Source organism: Anguilla rostrata, chromosome 10 (genome assembly GCF_018555375.3).
Source record: "Anguilla rostrata isolate EN2019 chromosome 10, ASM1855537v3, whole genome shotgun sequence".
NCBI lineage: Eukaryota > Metazoa > Chordata > Actinopteri > Anguilliformes > Anguillidae > Anguilla > Anguilla rostrata.
This window is the reverse complement of record NC_057942.1, coordinates 9,391,293-9,413,111: the sequence shown is the minus strand read 5'-3', so window position 1 is coordinate 9,413,111 and position 21,819 is coordinate 9,391,293. Positions and strand designations below refer to the sequence as shown.

Here is a 21,819-nt window from a genome sequence, read left to right as displayed (position 1 = left end):
AGAAATTAATAAGAGAACCGCCGGCTCAGCCGCTGTGACTGAAAATTATCTTTTGCTCTGGCTGAGAGATCCTCGCCGATATCGTCATGACATTAAATAGCATCCTTTCTGTCTCCTCATCGTGCTGCTTTTCAGTGGCAATCTGTAGTTAGCACTAAATCCAGCCCGCTGAGGGACAGCGGAAGATGGCACCTCACCAGGGACGCCGAGAGGGAGGGAACATGCAAATACGGGCATGCTGAAAGCCTCTCCTCTGCCAGTGATCTCAGCGGTACTGATCCTGTGCCATTAGAATGAACAGGAGGGCAACACAGCCCCCCGCCATAGTCAGATAAGGACAAATTTGTATCTGGTTTCAAGACCTTTTGAACCGTATGGATCTTATCTCCTTCCGAACCATCCTACCACCAACGTCCCAGTGGGACTTAGACCTTGTGCCCTAGAAATCTTTTTTGCTTTGAATCCTAATGAATCCTAATGTGAAGACATCAATTATGCACCAGAAGCGAACGCAAGCTTCAATGGACTCGTAGTTCCGAGGATAAAACAGACATACCCAGGTTTCCTTGCCAAGAAGTTCATCTGGGATCCTCCATGCTTTAAGTGGCCTAGCTTTTACAAAAAGCCCATTCTTCCAAAAAGCATTCTTATATTCTTATTTTGAGTGTCTCTACTTATCGCAGACTCGGCTTTTAGCTACAAAAATTAATGATGTCAATGACTAAGAACACATTTAATAAAACAAGTGGGCCACAGCACAAGAGCTGGCCTTTTGCCACCTCGGGAAATTGCAGATATGAGCTACAATGCACGAACGAGAGATCTGAAGGGTGGCAAAGTTATATTAAGCAATGTTTAATTGGCGCATTAGAATGGAAATTAATGGAGGGCTATGTTAATTCAAAGACTGACAGCTGGGCACTTGCTGTCACATCATATGTCCAAAGGTATTAAATGATCCAGTTATTACCTGTGTTCCTCCATTCATTTTTATATGCAGCCTGAAACATCGTTATTGAGTACTATACCACCAGAAAATATCAATTTAATATTTTTGAGCTGAACTCTCTGTTCAAGAAAAACATTTTAATATGCCGTGCATGATAAACAACATTTAAAAAAAATTAAATCTTGACCTGTCTGCCACTATATTTGAGCAAAGTGGGACCCTAGTTCCACTGCCCACTTTCTACCCTTTTATGTCACAAGCAAGATCCACCCAGTTATCAAGAGACATACTGTATAGTAAATGTGTGCACAGACAAAATACTCAGATACTTTATAGCATAAACAGATATTGTAATCGGATAATATGTAATTGGATAATATAACCACGCATAAGCATATGTGTATAATGTATGCAACTGAAGAGACCACCAAAGCATGTATAAATAAATAAACAAATACATAAATAAATAAATAGGCACTCTGGTCTGTTGCATCAAAATCAACATTCAAAATACATTTCCTCAGTAGGAACTCAAGCAGGATTTTAGCGAACCCACTGAGGTACTCTGAATCTGGCCTAGCTTGTCTGTCATCATCTCCTGTGCCTCGTGGCCTTTCTCCACCAACTCTTTTTGTTCTGCTGAAAGTTTTGTTAGTTTCAGGCAAAGGCGCCCTACCCATGACCTCTTCTCTACCAGTGTTCCGCACCATCTAATCAGCATCGAGCCCAGTTACTCTCCCTCCCACATCAGGTTGTCTTGCTCTGTGATCTCAGCTTGATTACTCGCTTGATGTGTTGCAACTGTTGTTTGGACCTAGGTTTTTTTTTTAGCCTGAGGTTAAAATAACCTTCATATTATTTTTTTTTTTCTTAGTAAAAAGGAAAAAAGTGGAAGAAAAAAAAAAACTAAAATCGCAAATGTGGTGCTCGCTTAGAAAAACAGAGAGCGGACTCACTATGAGGGTTGTCTTTATATTTTCAGACATTCTTGAAAATTTAATGCTGTTCACTCGGATCAAGACAGCCATCAGCCTAGGGAGGTCCAGTTGATTCGTTAATGCTGGGCTCATGGAAACGTCCAGACATATCCGGTGTTGAGAATTTCCCAGGGGTATGAAGGATTATGAAAGGGGTGTGTGTGTGTGTGTGTGTCTTTACCAGTTCTGTGAGGTTCTGTTAGGCATGTTTTATTGTCAGGCACAAAAGGATGTGAAAATGTTTGGCCATTAATCACCATCAAATGACCTGAAAGCATTGTTACTTGGAAGTGACCAGGAGACGCAAGTTTTGGGATGCTGTAATGGTCTGTTCGTTGACAATGGAAAAGGAAGATGAAAAGACTGTTGTGTTCAAGGAAGGCTCAGGAGCAAATGGGATAAAATCTTCTGTAAAGCAATGGCAAGCCTACCACTAGGTTTGTTAATTATACTCGTCTATTACAAAAAAATGTCATTTAAAAAATTAAATAAACAGAAAATTTTAAAAGCACTTACTTTTTAAAGCAATAATGACATAGGTATATCCCAGTAGGGTATACGATATCAAAATCTTAAAGCTAGTGGTGAAGAAAGCGATAAGATAGTAGGAATAGATTCATTAGGCCTGAGGCCATTTTATTAATGAACTTAAGGCCCTATTATTTAATATTATCTTTTTTTTTTCTTTTGAGACAAAAGAAGCTATTACTTTCCTGCATTCCTTTAATGACAGCACAAAGCATTTGATGAATCCATTTCAAGGGCACAGAGTTGTTCCCTTACTTTTTAAAGCACTTTATCTCACTTTTGTCAGTTGATATGAATATAAGGGGCATTTGAAGGTTTGTAGTGCATACAAGTATCACAAAACATCGCCAGATGTCCTTGAGCCATATTAACTCCTGAGCTGTATATCCAGGTCTACCAGCCATTCTGACTCCATGTCTGTGCTGCTAAAAGGCAATCAAAGGAACTGGTTACCTTTTAAAAATAATTATGCGCTACAAATATTTGTTGAATTTCCAGCTAATTGTAAGAAATAAGTTGACCTCACAATTTTTATTTTCTTACTTTTTTCGGATTTCAGCTGGTAGTTGCAACCGGGACCGGGAGACTTCTCTCCAGTCAATTAATTTATTTTCTGTAGGATCAAGGCCTTTGGTAATCTCAGAGAAATGGTCTTTTTGTTTGGTGCATGCGGCAAACTTTTCACCCATGACTCTTCAGCCCGGAACACAAAACCATAAAGGCGTACACGATCTCTTTTTGCTTTTATGTGAGTTCATGTTCATACAGCCAGGAAATGTCTGGTGTACTGTTGCATTCACTGAAAATTACATTCCCCATTCTACCTGCAAATTCATCCACCTTATATATTACACCTGCACCAAGAAGACTGGCTTCAAGAGCAATGATATCATGCACACTGGAGCCAGTGGGACTTTATTTTCTCAGCTGAAATGTTGCTTAAAATTTTCAACAACAAAAAAAAGAAGCTGCCAGCACATCTAAAATGCATACTAATCACAGTTTGAATTGTTGGTTATATAAAGAAGTAAATACAATTCTGGAATCAAAAGAATTTATGTCTTTCAGTGATTATAATTCTTAAGATTTCTTTAAGCAAAGAAGTATATGACAGCTGTTAAGCAAAACAAAGACATTTGTATTAAATCCTCTAGCTTTACACATAATAAGAACCTTTTCATTGGGTATACATGGCAGCATTTATATTAACATGTACAAAATACAGACTGAAAAATGCTCTTCAGTATGTAGACACATTCACCTATTTAACTATGATTGTGTGTGTGTATGAACAAACCAAACGATTTTAACCAGTTCATCAGTAGAAATGCCATGTACTTACAGGCCTACTATTCTCTCCTTTTATCGTTCTTTAATCTTTATCTTTGTGTGTGTGTGTGTGTTTGTGTGGATCAGGCCTTTGGAGTGTGTGTGCCTGCGTGCGTGTGTTATTTTGAGTCTGTGTGTGCCACTGGGACAATAACCACAGTAATGGTTGTGAAGCCCCCCTCACACCTTTGTATAGAATTATGTTCATTTACATTTAATTATGTATATTTTGTGTTATCACATTGATAACTACATGTCAATATTGGAGTTGGTTTGTACAGTTGGTTTGTTAATTGTGCCAATCAACCCTGGTCTCCACATGTTTGTGTCTGCAACCTTCAAAGGACCAGAAAATAGATGTGCCAACCAACCCTTGTGCCAACCAACTCTGGTCTTCCCTACTATGCATATCAAGTAGGCTTTGATTGTTTGATTGGCTCATTTGTTTGACTAGTGACAGCTAATTCTTTGATATGTCTCAGCTTGATGAAGAAGCATTATCTATTGTTTATGAGTAATGACGTCTTCGCATTTTCCAAAATACCTCACAGCACAAACATTAACCGTGCTCGGAAAATCCGCAGTCAACCAGAAGCCACAAAGGAGGTCTTCTGTTTATGATCAGTATGAAGCTTTTGGTTGAAATGACTGCATTGCATCATTATGACACTGGATCCTGTGGTAGCCAAATGAGCCATGACTTCATCAGCCAAGGTCAAACGCTTAACATTGCAATGGCCAATTTGGCCTTCTCTTCAATACAAAACCTATATTATACCAGACTTACTTGTTTTTCTTCATTTTTATTGAGTTCTTAATTAATTATACTCATATCAATACAACACTGGAAATTGCTTAAATGAAAGTGCACGTACATTGTATATTACCCATGTGTATGCATATATGTACAAATAATCTGTGATTATTTGGACAATGACACAATTCATTAATTTTTTTGGCTCTGTACTCCAGCACATGGGATTTGAAACAAAACAATGCATATGATGTTAAAGTGCACACTGTCATCTTAGCTTTAATCTGAGCGTACACACACCCCTATTGGGTCATCCGTGTAGGAACTACAGTCCTTTTAATACATAACACCCCCCCCCTCCAATTTAAGGGGCAAAAAGTAAAAAGACCAGATGTGTTGTTACATTATTAGTTCATGCAGAAGAAAGCTAACAAAAGGTCTTGAGTTGATTCTAGGTGTGGGATTTGCACTTAAAATCTGTTCTAGTTGTCAAGATGTGTAAATGCTAGTAAAGTAGACTATCATGAGGCTGAAAAATCGAAATAAATCGACATTGCCAGAACATTGAGTGTGTGAAAATCAAGTGTTTTCAAATTTCAAAGAAAAACTCCTTTTCAAAAGATCAAGAACACTCTCTAGGATATAGGCATAACTGTGGCAAAGACAACCATAAAGACTACACCAGCATAACCTCAGAGGGTTGACCGCAAGATGTAAACCACTGGTAAGCCTAAAGAACAGAATGCCCAGGTTAGAGTGTGCAAAAAATAGCACATTAAAAAACTATAGAGTTCTGCACGGATGAAATGGACAATAACCTGTACCAAAGTGATAGAAAGAGGGAAGTGTGGAGAAGGAAAGGCACTGCTCGTTATCCAAAGCATATCACCTCATCTGTGAAGCATGGTGGAGGCTTGGGCATGTATGGCTACCACTGGAACTGGCTCACTTGTCTTTGTTGATGATGTGGACTCCAGCAGCAGGGTGAATTCTTAAGCGTAAAGAAACTTATCTTATCTGCACAGCAAACAGATAAGCCCACAGATTCTGCTAAAACAACCAAGGAGTTTTTCAGGGCCAAAAAGCTGAATGTTTGTGGCTGGCCAAGTCAATCACCAGACTTGAATTCAACTGAACATGCATTTCACTGGCTGAAGACAAGATTGAAGGCAAAAAAACCCTAAAACAAACTGAAGGAACTAAAGATGGCTACAGTACAGGCCTGGCAGACCATCAGCAAGGAAGACACTCAGCATCTGGTGATGTCTGGTGTCCGCACACTTCAGGCAGTCATCGAATTCTAAGGATTTGCAACCAAGTACTAACTGTGATGCCTTTATTTAGGACTATGTAAATCCTAAATTATGTGATCCCCTAAAATGACGGGGGGTAGCTTCATTCCAAATCAAATGTGCTGGAGTATAGAACCAAAGAGTATAGAGTATAGAACCAAAACAACAAAAATAATGTGTCACTGTCCAAATACTTATAAACTGCACTGTACGTACTGTACAGTATATGGTATATGTGTATTTTCCTAATCTCAGCATATACGCATGTCATATGCCTTGTGTTATAAATGACACAGCAGCAATTGTCCCTCAGCAATGTTCAGTAACACCGAAAATGTCCAAAGCAAAGCAACCATGATAGGTTACTTCCAGTTGTGCTTTTTTTCCCCCCTCCCATTTTGCTAGACAATTATTTTTGAAAGGGTTTCTGGTCTGGAGCTGAGGAGGGATTATGTGTGTTTATGCTCCCAGATGTTAGTCTGTTCCGTGAGTAATCGCCGGCGAAACAGCCAAGCAACGTGTCCTAGATGCCAATCCTGGAGGGAGGTAAACAAGCAGCATGGGTGGCTGAGGGCTGTGAATACCAAAGAACAGGAAGACCCTTTGATGGGATTAAAGAGGCAAATACAAGGAGGAAACACTGCGGCTTCAAACAACACTTCGTCTCCGCTGACAGGGGTTGGCGAAACAGCGGCACCGTGCACCTGGTGGGCCTGATAGAATAAATACATCTTTGGAAATAATTAGCCTGGCATGGCAACGCACCACTGACTGCTGCCTGTGATTGATGGTTCGTTTTCTCGCACAGTCTGCTGAATTTAAAACCGTTTACGACAAAACAACAACGCCACCCATAGCAATGAAGAAATGGATGGGCTAATACTTCGTTGAAGGAGACAAGCTGCCATGGCATCCACGTTTATTCAGTTAATACGAATCAGTGACATTTGTATGACAATTTTATGAATTGAAGTTTGTATTTACTGCCACAAACAGTCTGGATTACATCAGACAACGCCATTGTAATATACTGTATATACAGTAATTGTATCTTAAATATTGGGTGGTCTTTGTAAAATATTTCACATACTGTAATCCTGCTCAATTCTCACACATTTAGTATCACGATGTAAAAAATACCGTTTTCACATGTAACTTTTTTTTTTTTTACATCTAGAGAAAATTATCTAAAACATTGAAACTGGTTTTCCAATATTGAAAGAAATATTGAAATATTGTATGCTTAGGAATAGCCTGTCTTCCCACTTCCAACTGCCTGCGTGTGATATGAGCCTTTGACAACCTTTTTCATTAAATAAAAGAAATAATAATTTTTTAAAAAATGTGTTCTTAAGTTTAAACAGTACAGACACAGGTTGCTGGTTAATGACTCTGCCAGCACAAGTTCATGTGGCTCCAAAACATCTGACCTGCCTCTGAACAAGTATTTCAAGCAACTTTTCAGTATAGCAACGGATGTTGTGTCTCCCCATCGCTCGAGACTGCTTCCAGCTCATGTGCAGGAGCTTGTCTTTACAAAATACAACTTGGGGAAGTTTGAGTAAAGTATAATAGCTGAAGATGTATTCCACCCTGGGAGGCGTTTCTATTTTATTCTTTAATTTAGTTTTGCTTATGCAAATCGAACATGCAGTACAGGTAAAGTAGGGCTTCAACAAAGAGAGAAGAAAAAGTAAGAACAAATAAAAAACAACAGAATTTACATTCTGTAGTTTTTAAAATTTCATTAGGGGTTTATTGTATGCAGTAGTTCATAAGGAAGATGAGGAACTATTTTTCTTTTATTATAAAAGCATTTTTTCAGTTTATAATTGACTTCAGTGTCCCTCAGGTAGGGGTGGCGGTGGGGTTCATGCAATTCGTACTAAGCAGTTCAGAGTAAGGATGGGTAACTATGTTTTGATTTTGCCTATATTTGAAACTGATTTGACGGTTTGTTTATCTCAGTGTTATAAATGTCTATTATGGCTATAAAACATATAAGTCATTGTTGTGTTAAATACAGCTTTAAAAGAGAAATTACTTGTTGTCACTGTATTATTATTGATGTCATTGTAAAGCCATCAGTTAAATGCATTTTTTAAATATAGTATTTAGTAAATACATTGCCTAAAATTGTAATAATGAAGAAACTCTGAAAGGCAAACGGTTTATAAAAAGGAATAAATAAAAAAATAATCATCTCCTATTCATGTCAAAACTGATACTAAAGATCCGACAGAGACCCATCCATCGTCAGTCGAGCATGAATGTTTCCACACTATTGGGTCACTTGAAAGACGAGCAACCGGTGATGCTGAATAGTGAAAAAGGGAAACCTACATGACCGGCCGCCAACCCTCTCTGGGCGGATCTGAGGCCTCCCGCTGTGCCAGCCGTCGAATGTACAGCTGTGCGGGCCTGCCTGAAGTGCGTCTGAATCCAGACATGACTGGGAGATCACAGATCACAGCTTCACTGGGAGGCATTTCTGGATGACAGTTGGCAGCATGCCCTTTCTTGTTTTCCAAGGTTGCTGCACACGTCTTTTGGCAAAAACCTGATTCTGAGGCTAATTCCTTTGAACCTGTTCCATCTAATTTAATGTTAATGTGTGTGTGCATGTGTTTGCATGTGTGTGTGAGAGTGTGTGTGTTTTTTCCCATAGGGCAGATCTCTGATCTTTTTTCTACGTTATATTGCCTGCCAACGCATACATAACCCAGGTACAAATAAAATTCTTGACCCGGCCCCGACCTTAGAAGAGGGATCAGGGTAAAGCACACGGCAAGGGCACTAAGCTGCATAAAAACAGCCGACATTGTAAGTATTCGTCTTTATAAGCCCGCATTTATGAGTCAGGATTAAACTAAAGTCCTTTCTTCAGCCTCGGTAAATCTGCCTTGTTTGAAGGTTAAGTTGCTCAGCCACCCACCATTTATTTCAGGCCACTCAGTTTCAAAGTGCGGAGCTGCTTTTCATTCCAATTAGACCGCAATTATGAGTGCTCTTCTCATTCATCATCGCCGAACACAAAACAGCATTGATCGGGAGCCCTAGGACACCAATGTTGTGAACATTGAATAAAGCCCTTCTCTCCCTTATCCACAACCAGTTTTTCTGCCTTAGAAAAGTGCACATTTGATGGATGAAGAGACATCAGGCATCCCGTCAGAAGACAAACGCATCCATCACTGCCCAATAGATTCTAACAACAAGATGAAAAACCACGCACTGAATTGCCACCGTAGTTGTTCATATTTTTTTTCAGATGATTTTTTTTCTATCAATACCTCACAATAGGCTCCTCACGGTCACATGACAAGCATTAATATCATGTCATGCATCCATTGTGATCTCAATTACTGCTCTGACGGGCTATAGCCACTGTATCACGGAGGAGCGAAAAAGCACAGTTCATTTATTTTGATTTTGATTTATAAAAAGGTCTCCGGGATGGTTAATCCTAACACTGTCGAATAGTGAAGATACACCACCCCTCCCACTTCCCCCCTCTCTTATCGGTCCACCAACATCGATTGATAAGCCTTGCATCCAGGCTGTGGGGGAATGCCGCGACATTTTTCAGCTTAAATAATTGCCAGTGCAGGGCAGATGTGCAGGCACAAATTGGCTACAGATAATATGCTTTTGCCACCCTAAATCAAAACTTACTCGGGTATCGGGAAGAATTAGTCTCTTTCAAATGTGCATTATCGGTTTCTGGGCACGGGAGCGTACCGGCGGGCGAAGCATTACGTTTCACTAGAATGCAGATTTCCTCTGTACTGTCGCTCTTTCGTATCTTTTTTGGCCCTGCAAATGCAGCATTAAGGATATCTGAAACACAAGCAGCCAACCCAGACACTCAATGCATCCCTTTTATTTGTTACACAAGAGCATTATTCAGCATTATTCATTCCAGCAATTCTCAAGAGTCACCCACTGGGGTACTTTCATTTCCTTAATTATTAGCTCAGAAGGCCAATTCAATAAATAATAAAGTTGAATTGTTTTGAGCACTCCCACTACGACCCCCCGATCCTCTCATACACACGAAAAACAAAGAAAAAAATTTTCATTACCAGTGATTTGTGTTCTGCCTCGGGAAAGTCATTAATTAAGTTGAACTGAAAGATGATTATTTTTATCTGGACTGCAGAGGCCAAAACAAAAGTTCTATTGGTTCTCAAGGCCTCACGAAAAAAGACCTTGTTATCCTGCGATTAAGTATCTCAGCTTGTGTAATAGGTCATTAAGTTCCAGGTGGACTGTTGCCTGACTGAATGTTGGAGAGAGATAGGGAGGGAGGAGGAGAGAGAGAGAGAATGAGTGAGAGTGAGAGTGAGAGAGAGAGAGAGAGAGAGAGAGATTGGTGGCATCTACCAGATGGACTGTTGGTGAGACAACAGTCCATCAGCCTGTGTCTACACCAGTGTAATAGGACATTAAGGTCCAGGTGAACTTTGCTGTCAAGCTTCTAAGCTGAAGGACTGCTGTTTCTCCCCACACATGAGTGCTATACAGTACCAACAGTTTTCATGTTATGCAAGCATTGGGTATACACATAATTTCCCTTTGTCACACTGCAGCTATTTCTGTCCTTTAAAATAGAAGAAATATGTTCCTTTAAAATAGAAGGAATAGGTTTCGATAGTGAGCTTTAAATAAATGAAGACCCTCAGAAGTGAATATTTATGATGTGGTCTCCCTCTCTCTCTCTCTCTCTCTCTCTCTCTCTCTCTCTCTCTCTCTATCTCAGTCTCGAGGTCTGTCTTTGTTTGTACGTCAAAGATTATCACCTACGTCAACTTAAAAACGAAATGCGTGTGCAATATTGAGCTGGAGAAAAACGGAGAAGTTAATCGATTTAAACTGCAACCAAGATTAGAATGAATGGAGGCAACAGGACTAAAGACCCGACAACAGATGCGGAAATCATACAAAATTCATCCTTGTTTACTTTCATAACCAGATATGGAAGGCCGTGCCAAGGATCCTTCAAGTGCGACTGTTCCTTACCACTAATTGACTCTGGCACTTGTTTGAGAAAACCCAACCGTTCCGCTCGGTCCATCTGGAGGGACGGAAGCAACAGCACGTTCCCAACCGAATCCCCTCTCCCCTCAAACTGTGCGGTCGGTGCGCATGACGACAGGGAACCCAAATTGATTGGAAGCTCACGGCCCTGGCTGGCTCGCCAGGTGCGCGTAAACGCGGGATTGCCGTCATGATGAGGTTTATTCCGTGCGATCAACAGCTGGCCATCGGAGAGGATGGAACCCGCGCAGCTAGAGGGGGTGCGTGCAAAGCAGAACCGAATAACAACATCTGTAGGATGCGAGGGACACACTGCTTAGATGTCTTTGAAGGACGCAAACTTCAAAAAAGGAGCACATTGCAGAAATCTGTCGTTTCTAATATTAGCAACAAGATCAATGTGGCAAACATAAAGGTGGATTTCATTGCAATGACTCCCATCTACTCCAATAAAGCTTTGCTGAATGAATGACAAAGATGATGCTTTTTTTTTTTTTTTAAAGATCAGTATACATTGTATTAAAGAATTGAATGACAAGAATGGTGAGTTTACTTATTCTTTAAGTCTGTGTTCACATTGCTGTTTTGGTATCCATCAAAAAGGCACCTCTGAGGCATGCACTGATAAATGATGGAGACCAGCCCATGGTAGTCCATAAAAACAGCATACTGTCCTTTACTGTAAAAACCTATGTCATATAATTTCATTCTTTCTTATAGACTCTTTTTCCAAATGAAAATAAATATATATTTTACATGAAAACATTTGAGTAACTGTTCTGTCCTACCTAACACTTCATTTTCCTTCCTTTTTTTGGTTATATTTTTGTGAAAAACCTACGTGTTTTTTTACTGAAACAAGATACATACAAAAACATACACACACAGCTCCACTGAATCGCAGTTGAAAAGTAATTCAGCTGTATCCGTTTACAGATTATAATCTTAAGGATGTGATGTGATCACTGATACGCAAACCCTGGGATTTCTGTGAGTCCCTAAATTCAGCGATTTCATGCATGAGGTGAAAAAAGCATCTCATGTCATCGCAGTCCTCTCAGAGTTCCCTCACACCATAGACTCCACTTATCCTCATCCAAGCCCCATGAATAATAGATAAGAGTTCTGGGTTTAGGTGAAGAAGAATTCTTTTAAATTATCCAGTGCTGTGTGGCAGTTAAACCCCTACTAATTTGGTTATACAATGCAGACAATGCAATTGTGCACGGTTAAGATCTAGTTTACAGATGCTAATTTGAAAATCCTGTCAGTGCTGAGATGATTGATTTGGTAATATGGTAACAAATAAAATCTAATTTGCAATCCCTTAATGTAAGAAGTTTAAAGCTGTCCCAGGCTGATTAATACTGAGCACTGTGGTTTGATTCCCAAGCGGAATTCTTTTCCCCGCTATTTTAACATAATGTTCTTGATTGTTCATTGGTTCGCATGCATTGTCTTCTGAGAGAGAATAACTCCTTGCTTTCATCTGAGTGATTTCAAAATAGCTGAGCTGATATCCACTGATGTGAAGAGAAAAGGAAGGCACTCCAGGTGCATGGATATAAAATCAGAACTCATTTCAATACAAATTTGTGTTACAGCTGACAAAAAGAGGAAGCGTTTCTTTTTTTACTTGAAAGGTGTTCTCATTCATCTATTGGCAATATAGAAAGGTATGGGGAATGCACATCCCAGGAGCAATAGCTCACTTGAAGCTAGCTCACTTAAAAATACATTTTCTTTTTGAGATATGTTTTCAAAATTTTACATGGAAATCCAGCATCATAAATTGTTTTGTGGCTGTGACAGCCAGTATGACTACAAGGTAACCAAGCTCACATTTTCAACATAAAACAGCTACATATGCATAGCATGCTTATACATGTAAAAACACAGTTCTTAAAATCTATTTTATATTCAAGAACAGCATTAATAACATTACCTCAGGAGCAAAGAAAGCTCAATGTGAGTGGTGCATTAAATGTTTCCTTTGATTTATTCTGGGAATTTGGAAGCAGAAAGTTGATATGAAGTTGCTCGTGGCTGCATCAGCTTTGCTGACACAACTCTTAAGGCCACAGATCGCTTCAGCGGCAGATTGTTCCGGAAAATTCGGTCTCAGCAAACAAATTAATGAACAGACAAGTTCATTTCCATGGTAACAATTCCTGGCTTCTTTCACCATTTCTTGTTATGAATATGTTACCTCGCCAATGAGGGAAAATTAAACTAAATGTGTCACTGTCCATATATTTTTAATATTGCTGATATTGTTATAAATTGGTGCAAGAATATCTGTCCAGTTTGTTGAAGCTGAAAATGATGTGAAGATAACAGTGACAAAATATGAATAGATAAAATAATCTCATCAGATATTCAGTATTCTAAGATGACCAGATGTCCCCTTTTTCTTGGACATTTCTCCTTTTTTGGGACTGAATATATCCGTACAGGCGGGATTTCCAAATTCCTAAAAATGTCCAGTTTGGTTTTGCTCATTCTATAGGCTGTACATTAAAAAATAGCCTAGAATTACGTTCATAATATCCACCTGCCCCTGTCGTCTTTTTTTGCAATCGAATAATATGTGGTCACTCTACTGTAGGGTACTTTATGCATTCCTAATATTTCCATAAGTAAATGTATGTCCTACTGTGTGGCACTGATCAAATAAAATAAGTGCTCAGTGTGCATTTCCTGGAGTCCATTCCAAAGACAGTTCAGGATCAATGCATCCAGGTTCAGGGATATGGCTTAAATAATGCATTGAAATATTCATGTTGGCTAATTGATCACACATGGGTGGGTATTAATTAGGGTGGAGGTATAGATCAGACTGCAGACCGCCTGAAGTAGGAAAATCTCTGAGAGCCTAATCGATGCTCAGCATCTGAAAGTGGGGCAGCCTTATCTTCACCTCGTACAGAGTGACACATTAATCTGGGAAATGGCACAATTCCCATTGATTTGCGAAGATAACCTGGGCACAAAAAATGCACACACTCGCACACACACACACACACACACACACACCACGCAACGCACACATGCACATGCACACTCGCATGCACACACGCGCGCACACACAGACACACACACACACACAGACACACAGACACACAGACACACACGCGTGCACACACACACACACACACAGACACATGCATGCACACACACACACCTGCTATAAGCCTCAAGCCTGCATTCCATCAACACACCATTAATTATAAAATAAGTATAAATGCAAGTTTCACTTTTTTTCTTTCACAAACAGTTTGTTGAGTAAATTTCTTGATTGCTGAACTCACCAAATGTGCTGGAGAAGACAATTGTATTTAAAATTACGAGACAGATGTTTATTGAATTCAGGCTAATGCCCTTCAGACAACAGTGGCACACAGACTTTGTGTAGGCAGAAAAAGCTGGACCCCAGCCGACAACCACGCTTCACGCTCCCACACACTTGTTTGTTCACCTCTCCACTCCAAAGAGTGTCTTAAGACCAGAAAACTGCAGACGGTAAACTCATTTGCCGCATAATTGTGTGGGCTTGGCTGATTTATGTGGATCTGTTGTGTGTAGTATTGTCTTAGTGTAATATCTCCCTACTGTCCAGTGTATGCTTATCAAACACAGGACAGAAAGACATTCCCTTTTCGTATAACCTACAGACTGATGTGATTGGGCTCCGTTCAGGAAGAAACTAGGTTATTTAATCACTGACCTTTTGTGTTCAAAAGGGGGACATACGATCCTGCCATTCAAATGAAACTGTAAAGGAGGGCCATACATAAATGATGGATGAGAGGAGAGAATAACCTTATCGCCACAGAAAGCGTACGACTACTGGTTTCATGTTATCACACGGGCTTCTGGTACACCGGTTCTCCTGTCGGCAGTCAGGATGGCCTTTTGTGTGCTTTGTTTCACCTCCTGTTAATCTTTTATGACTGCTACTGTAGCTATACAACAGGCACCGGTGACAGAAAGGACCATCACCAGGCAATGATGTCTTCCATCCAGACTCAGTATCTTGTAAGCAAGACTTAAACTTAGAAATCTGTTTTATAATTTCTTTTGAACGTATTAATTAATTTTATTGGCCCAACACCACAGCCCCATCTTAGTAGGACACCTTTGTTAATGGTAACATATTTTGGAGTTAATATTCCTTAATTACAAAGGAAATGAGCCACAGCTTGTTTTTGCACAGCTCAAGGTCAGAGTTTCCCACATCCCCTAGAAGGCAGACAGCAGTTTTTAGTGGGACACTCCAGACCAAGACCAGAGATAAGCTGCTTGTCTCGAGGTTCGAAAAGATAGTCACTGGTTCTTCACAGTTTGGTATTGAATCTGGACTGTGCTACTGTCAACTCTGACCAGCAGACTCACAGGGCCACACAATATTGGTGCTAGTCCCGCCCAGGGAGGGAGGGAGGAGACGATAGGCCCTGTTTTCCAGCCGGTGCATGGCGCCGTTGCGAGCTGTCGCAATGGCAAAATGGTATTTTCGTCCGATCTTACATCTGCAAAGTATGTGTGGGACAGTTGTAGCAGAGGTGCAATACAATTGTAACAAGGAAAAATAGCCGCATACATCATTAATATCTGCAATATGTACGGGACAAAATGCTATTGGTTCAAAAGATCATACTGTGCATAGTGTTTTATGATGCCAATAGGTGTCATCTGGGTTCAATGAGTTAAGCTATTTAGCTACAGGTTTAATGGGAAATTAAAACAGGCCCATAGTAAACATGAAGTAAGGATGAGCATGGCAGCATGAGCATGATTTCCAAAACTGGGGAGGAAAATGGCGAAAAGGCATAAAAAAAACTACAGGTGGGTAATGGTAAACTGCAGAGGGTGTGGAGGAAACGTGTGGTTTGTGCATGTCTCAGAAACGGACTCGTGCGTGCAGTGAGTTGTGCGAAGCAGCTTTGCATTAGATAAGCTGTAGCCTGTAATTAATTTGAATATTAATCATGGACTGAATGTTTACACAGGGCAATGTTATCCCAGCAACGTGAATAAAAACAATGTGATTAAACTGGACTGATGAATGTGCTCAATTTTAACTGTGTATCTTAGATTTTTTTCTAATTTAATAGACAATGTATTAGTTAGTGCTTGCTTCATTTGAAGGTTAATGTAATGAAGTAAGGAATATTTTGGTTTTTTTTTTTTTTACAACAAAAAAATTTCATTACCTAGAGAGGGGACAAAATCATCAATCTATTGACATCTAAAATATAAAAATTGATTTTTAAAGAATCCAGAATGTTCTGAAGTATGTCTGAGAATACAACATAAATTTAAAATGTAATTTTACAAGTAAATATATTTTAATATTTTATATTTTTAAATTACAGAATCACTGGAGGAAAAATGTATCTCTTTGACAACTGCCAATGCAACTTAATTTGTGTTGGGGGAAACAAAACAGCCAAAAAAACGTTGGAGAACGTCTGACTATCAAAGCCCAATAAAAGTGATGTGATTAACACTATGGAACCATTAGCAAGTGTTGTCTCCTGTACAAACAGCTGGTCAGTTAGGGGGCTGACAGTGTCATGACTCTGTTCATTTGAGGCAATGACAGGAAACTAGCAAGCAAATTCATAAAGATCCCTGGCCAAATGTAATTATCTAATATATGTATTCTCTGTTAGCTACTAGTTCATCAGCTAGTCCATTTTTCAAGTACAACATAAGCTAAATGAAATGCATATATTGTATGACTGTATGATAGTTGTGCTGTGGCCATTACATATCCAATGTTACTTGCAAAATGTAGGAAGTTCTCGAATGTCTTCATCACATTGTCACACTGGCTCAGACTATCTGCAGATTTACATCTACCCTGCAGTTTAAGTGGCTGAATAATCCCTTTATTCGTCCTGGAGTGCTCTGAACTATAAAGGTCAGAAACAACAGCTGGTAAAGAAGTGAATTCATTCCTGAATGCACAGAATCTGTCTCTATCTGCTGCTTACGCAAAGCTTTCCTAGATTCCTTTATCTCTTTAAAAGAGCTGAAGAAAGCTGCAGCCTCCATGCAGAAAGATAATTCAATGGCTTGATAATGTAGAATGATATGCCTATACACTATTATGTGGAAGCTGATTCTTTATACAGCTTACATTTATTACATTTCTGGTTATTGGTGATTATGTTCTACTGAAATTGTCAAATATTAGCTCATTATTATTCATTATTAATTCAGACATTGAAGATATTAGAAAAAACTTCCGATCCTATGACCAAACTGACCAGCCACCATTTTAGACTCCCAGTTGAAAGGGTCAACCAGATTACACAACCTAATGAGGTCACTCTGCGGGGATATTTCCAGCCAATTTAATGTTCTTTAGGTCTGATTGATGGGAAGTCAATGAAGAGAGTCTACAACAGGTGTTAAGTGTTGTTATGATTGAAATTCTTTTGTTTCACAAATTAATCGATGCGCCTTTATTTCTGACCACAAGAGTGCAGAGTGGAAATAACAAAAAACCCTAACAAAATGGCAACATCATTTTTTAAAGATTAAGAATCAGCAATTTTACCATACAAAATGTGAATATGCACAACAACAACTGAACATACTGCAATATTACGTACATGTGATTTTCTGTTATGAATGGGCATATGGAAATGGAATCATACAGGTGATGACCCAATTCAAAACACTCACCTGTGCAGTATACTCTGGCTTCTGATTGGTCACACACTTCTATCAGGAATGATAACTTTCCAATCAAAGCAATGAAAAGACGTCATCACCAGGAATCACACACACAAGCACGCACACACGCCCATACACACACACACACACACACACTCACTACACTCCACAAGAAAGATGAAAAGGAAGAATAAGGAAAAGCAAAAAAGGGCCACTTCAAAATATATGGTGCAGGAAAAAAGCAGAAAACATCAACCACACCATGGATAAGTTCCTCAATCACTTCCCCCAGCTGCATATTGGCAAGAGGAATTACTGATAAAGCCATGGAGAATCATTGGTCTGACAGTTTCCACAGCACCAAATATTCAGTCAGTATTGAGAGTAACCCTTATGAAACTAAATAGAATAGAAAATATTGAAAGTAGAAAAATGAATGTTTACTAAATTGAGTGAATAAATATATATTTATTTTTTCTATACAGGTCAACACAAAAAGTCAATATCATTTAGACATAAACTAGTCAGGCACAGGTAAATGTAAGACTTTTATTGACCGAGAGGTAATTACAGATGTAATGCGCGTATAAAAAAAAAAAAACTAAATTCTGTGTAAATTTTCTAACTCTTCTCAACAATTAATAATACATAACAATAAATATTTAATATAGTTTGAGAAGAAAAATTATCTTGGGTTATTTAAAATTCACCAACCTTGCCATGTAAAATGCAGAGCCAGGAAATATCTTTGCATACAGACTTCTTTTGTCACCCATTTCCTGTTTCACTGACAATTTTTCCTTTTTCTTTCATCAAATTTAGGATTCATCATTTTTTCCCCACAGAATAAAATAAACAGTTGTGGATAAATTTTCCCCCGAGAACTATTTGGCTAGAGTTTTGCCCAAGAAAAAAAGCAGTGTTTCTTTTTTCCTGTGATGATTGTTATGCATTGTTCGTAGTGTCAATTCCTGTCACAACGTAAATCAAGTATATCCAACCCCTGTAATGCAATACAGACTACATACCGTAGATATGTAATCAGAATATCAATCCAAAATGCTGCTGATGCATTTAGTAGTATGTTTCAAGCCTGTCAAAAGCGTAACTGAATTAATCAGATGCAGGAAATGACTGATTTGCCAAAGATCGGCACTTTACTCATGCTAATAATTTTTTTCCTGGGTTGCACTTCCTTAATTTGTTCTGTCGTCAGTTGACTGATCTTGGGCGATGATTCTGCAGCCGAGATTGTGCGGAGACAGCCAAGGGGAACCCAGAAGAGAGCACAAGGTCCCTCTGAGCATGTAAAATCAACATTCTCGCTCAATAATCACATCGCTGAAATTGTCTTGACTAATTAGGTTTAATTCACATACCCTGTGGTGATACTATTCATATTTCATTATCAGTGTGAGCGCTGCACAGCTTATACAGAGGTGCTTCACTCATTGGTTGCCATGTTGCTCTGCAGCAGAGTTCATGTCTCCAAAACATGCTTTGTAACAGAAATCATACAGCCTAAGAGAGTAGTCCATTCAATGTAGGTGGAAGAAGTAGATGCTCTTCATGTCAGATTCGGGAAAAAATCAAATAAATCTTCAATCGCCAAGGACTGTCATATAGACTGATGTGCTCTGTCCTGCATCAGAAAGTTCCTTCGGCTACTGCTGTGTTTGAATACAAGAGCCGTCTGACCCTGGAGCGTGACTGTTCAGCCTTTGATCTTCTTTCCCTTATTAACCTTTGGAAAAGCAAGGATAGTCAAGGCGGAGTTGCATTGTAGAAGACCCACCTTCTAGCCTGGACTTTGCAATGCACTGCACATGACACCTGGACCAAAAAAACACACACACACACACACACACACACACACACACAGGATAAAATATGGATTATGTTCAGCTGTAATGAAGGTGCTAGGACGTGTCCCTGCCTTCTCTTCCCTTTGCACAATCTCTCAACGTCAACATCTTTGCCATGGTAATGTTAGCAAAGGTCAGGAAGATGAGAAATAAAAGCTGCCTCGCATTTGCACTCAGCCTGTGGCCCGCAGCTATTTTTCTAACAGGGCTCCGGATGATGCATCCGTTTGGCCAAATAGAATCAAAGCGGCCCTCCGAATGCAACACCTCTGCTCACGACTCCCATAGCCTCCGCAGCTCGTACTCCTACAAGCATCAGCTGGAGGTTAATGAGAATCTTTACTGTATGTGTGTGTTTTTCCCCCGTGCATAAAAACAATGCATAACAATGTCTTTTTAAGGGCGTTTATTTTCCTTCAAAAATACAGTTTGGGGGGGGGGGGGGGGAATAAGCAATGTAGCTGCAAGATCGTAAATTAAATTTTCCTTTAGATTTCCAGAAACAAACAAACAAACAAAAAAGTATAAGACCAGCACAGACCGACAGTATATACTGCAAGAACTGTTGTGTTTGGGTGGTTGAAAATTCACATCAGGAGAGAATGAATGGAACAAACTAACATGGGGCTGTATCATTTTCATAATTCACACTGTACGTCCACCTCGGATTCTCCAAGACAATAAATCTCATTCCAGAATTTAAATCTCATTTCTCAAAAACTGAAGAACAGCCACAATTGCTTGCCTAGAGGTTTCACCAACATGGATCACAATCTTATTGTAACACTTTGTCTGGTAGCCCATAAATAAATAAGGACAAGGGATATGCAATTGGCAGAATATGTTCTACTGCAGAAGGAAGTACAAGAAGGCTGAACAAATGCCTCCAGAGATTCTTGCACATTTGAGGTGAGGCAAGATCATGATCTTGGCAAGAGAAAGCTTGCCTAATGAATGTACCTTTGCTTAATATTTAATGTATTACTTTAATATTGCCTTTGTAATGCAGAGGACAGTTGCAATAACTCCCTGAACAAAGTCAGTCTTATCAACATGATTCTCTTCTTTGTTTTGTTGCCCTGTGTCCTGTTTGGTATCGACCCCTTTCTGCTTTGTGGGTGCAGGCATCACTCGACCAACTAATAAATCATTGGTGATAGTGGAGACAAAATTTTTACAAAAATATTTACATTTTAAAACAAAATAAATGCACACATGCTTACACATATGCACATGCACATACACACAATCACACACACACACACACACACACGCACGCGCACACACACACACACTCACAAATAAAACTTCAAAAATGAATATTTGTTATATTAAAATGTCAAGAATAAACAGGCAGATTTCCTACTTGTTTAAAATGTCTTACCATATTGCTGCTGTGTAACCATCTGTTAAATGCATGGTGCAAAAAAAAAAAAAACACTGTTACTCAGGCATTAAGAAAGACTGCACTGTCATCTGTGCTCTCCATCACTTGTTATAATTAATTTGTGCCATGAATATTGTTGTTTTTAAAGCTGCCAGGCACAATTGCCAGTATTGTGGAGACATGATTGTCCTTCTATCAGCTCAAGGTAATGCTTTACCTTGGTTTTATAATAAATGAAGGGATGGTACCATACTTCAAGGGTCATGAGACAACAGTGTGTGGTGAGCACAGAGCTTCAGTAAATTGAAACTTATTTCCAAAGCCATTCCAGATAAATAAATAGCAGGCCAAGCAAAACTAAAATACAAACAGCAGGTGATCTGGTGCAGTATAAATGACAATGTAACAAGGAGTAGCCAGACCCAGTGTAAGCAAAGGGTGGAGTCTGTGTGAGTCTATTGGAGGACCACCACGTATCATAATCTATGCACAGCTGGGGCTGATTGATGGCATAAGAAAATCAGCAATACAGAACTCCCCAAGGGAGCTGGCTGGTCATTTGAATAACTGACTCCTCAAAGAAAACTCTGAGGTGATAGACCCCCAACACATATAATGTCACAACAGTTAAAGCCTGCTTTCGTATTTTGTACCACGTCCTCACAGCTGCATAACAGGGTTCGAGCTCGAAGCTGCAGTTGTTTCATTAGTATGGACATGACAAGGTGTGCAGTGATAAGGTTTAACACGCTGACAGACTGGCATGGGTCTCTGTGCCTCACATTCAAATGGGCTTGGAAGAGCAGTCCTAAATCAGCTTTCTGAAGGGCTACATCTGCCATGATCCCCCCCCCATTGTTTAATCATGTATATCTTCATAGATGATGCCAAAGAAAAAAGAGAGATGGGGGGAGTGTTCTTGGCTTGGGTTGGAAAATTCAAATGAACCAATAAATATGTGACCAGCCTTCTTGATCTGTTCTGCTTTATGATGAAAAGCCTCAATAGGTT

The 21,819-nt window shown here is 39.4% G+C and overlaps 1 protein-coding gene across 1 annotated transcript in view; it reads right to left on the bottom strand.

Moving 5' to 3' along the window:
- The window catches only part of tacc1 (transforming, acidic coiled-coil containing protein 1), a 390,586-nt gene that overhangs the window by 71,976 nt on the left and 296,791 nt on the right, over window positions 1-21,819 (bottom strand). The gene's annotated exons all lie outside the window — the stretch shown is intronic.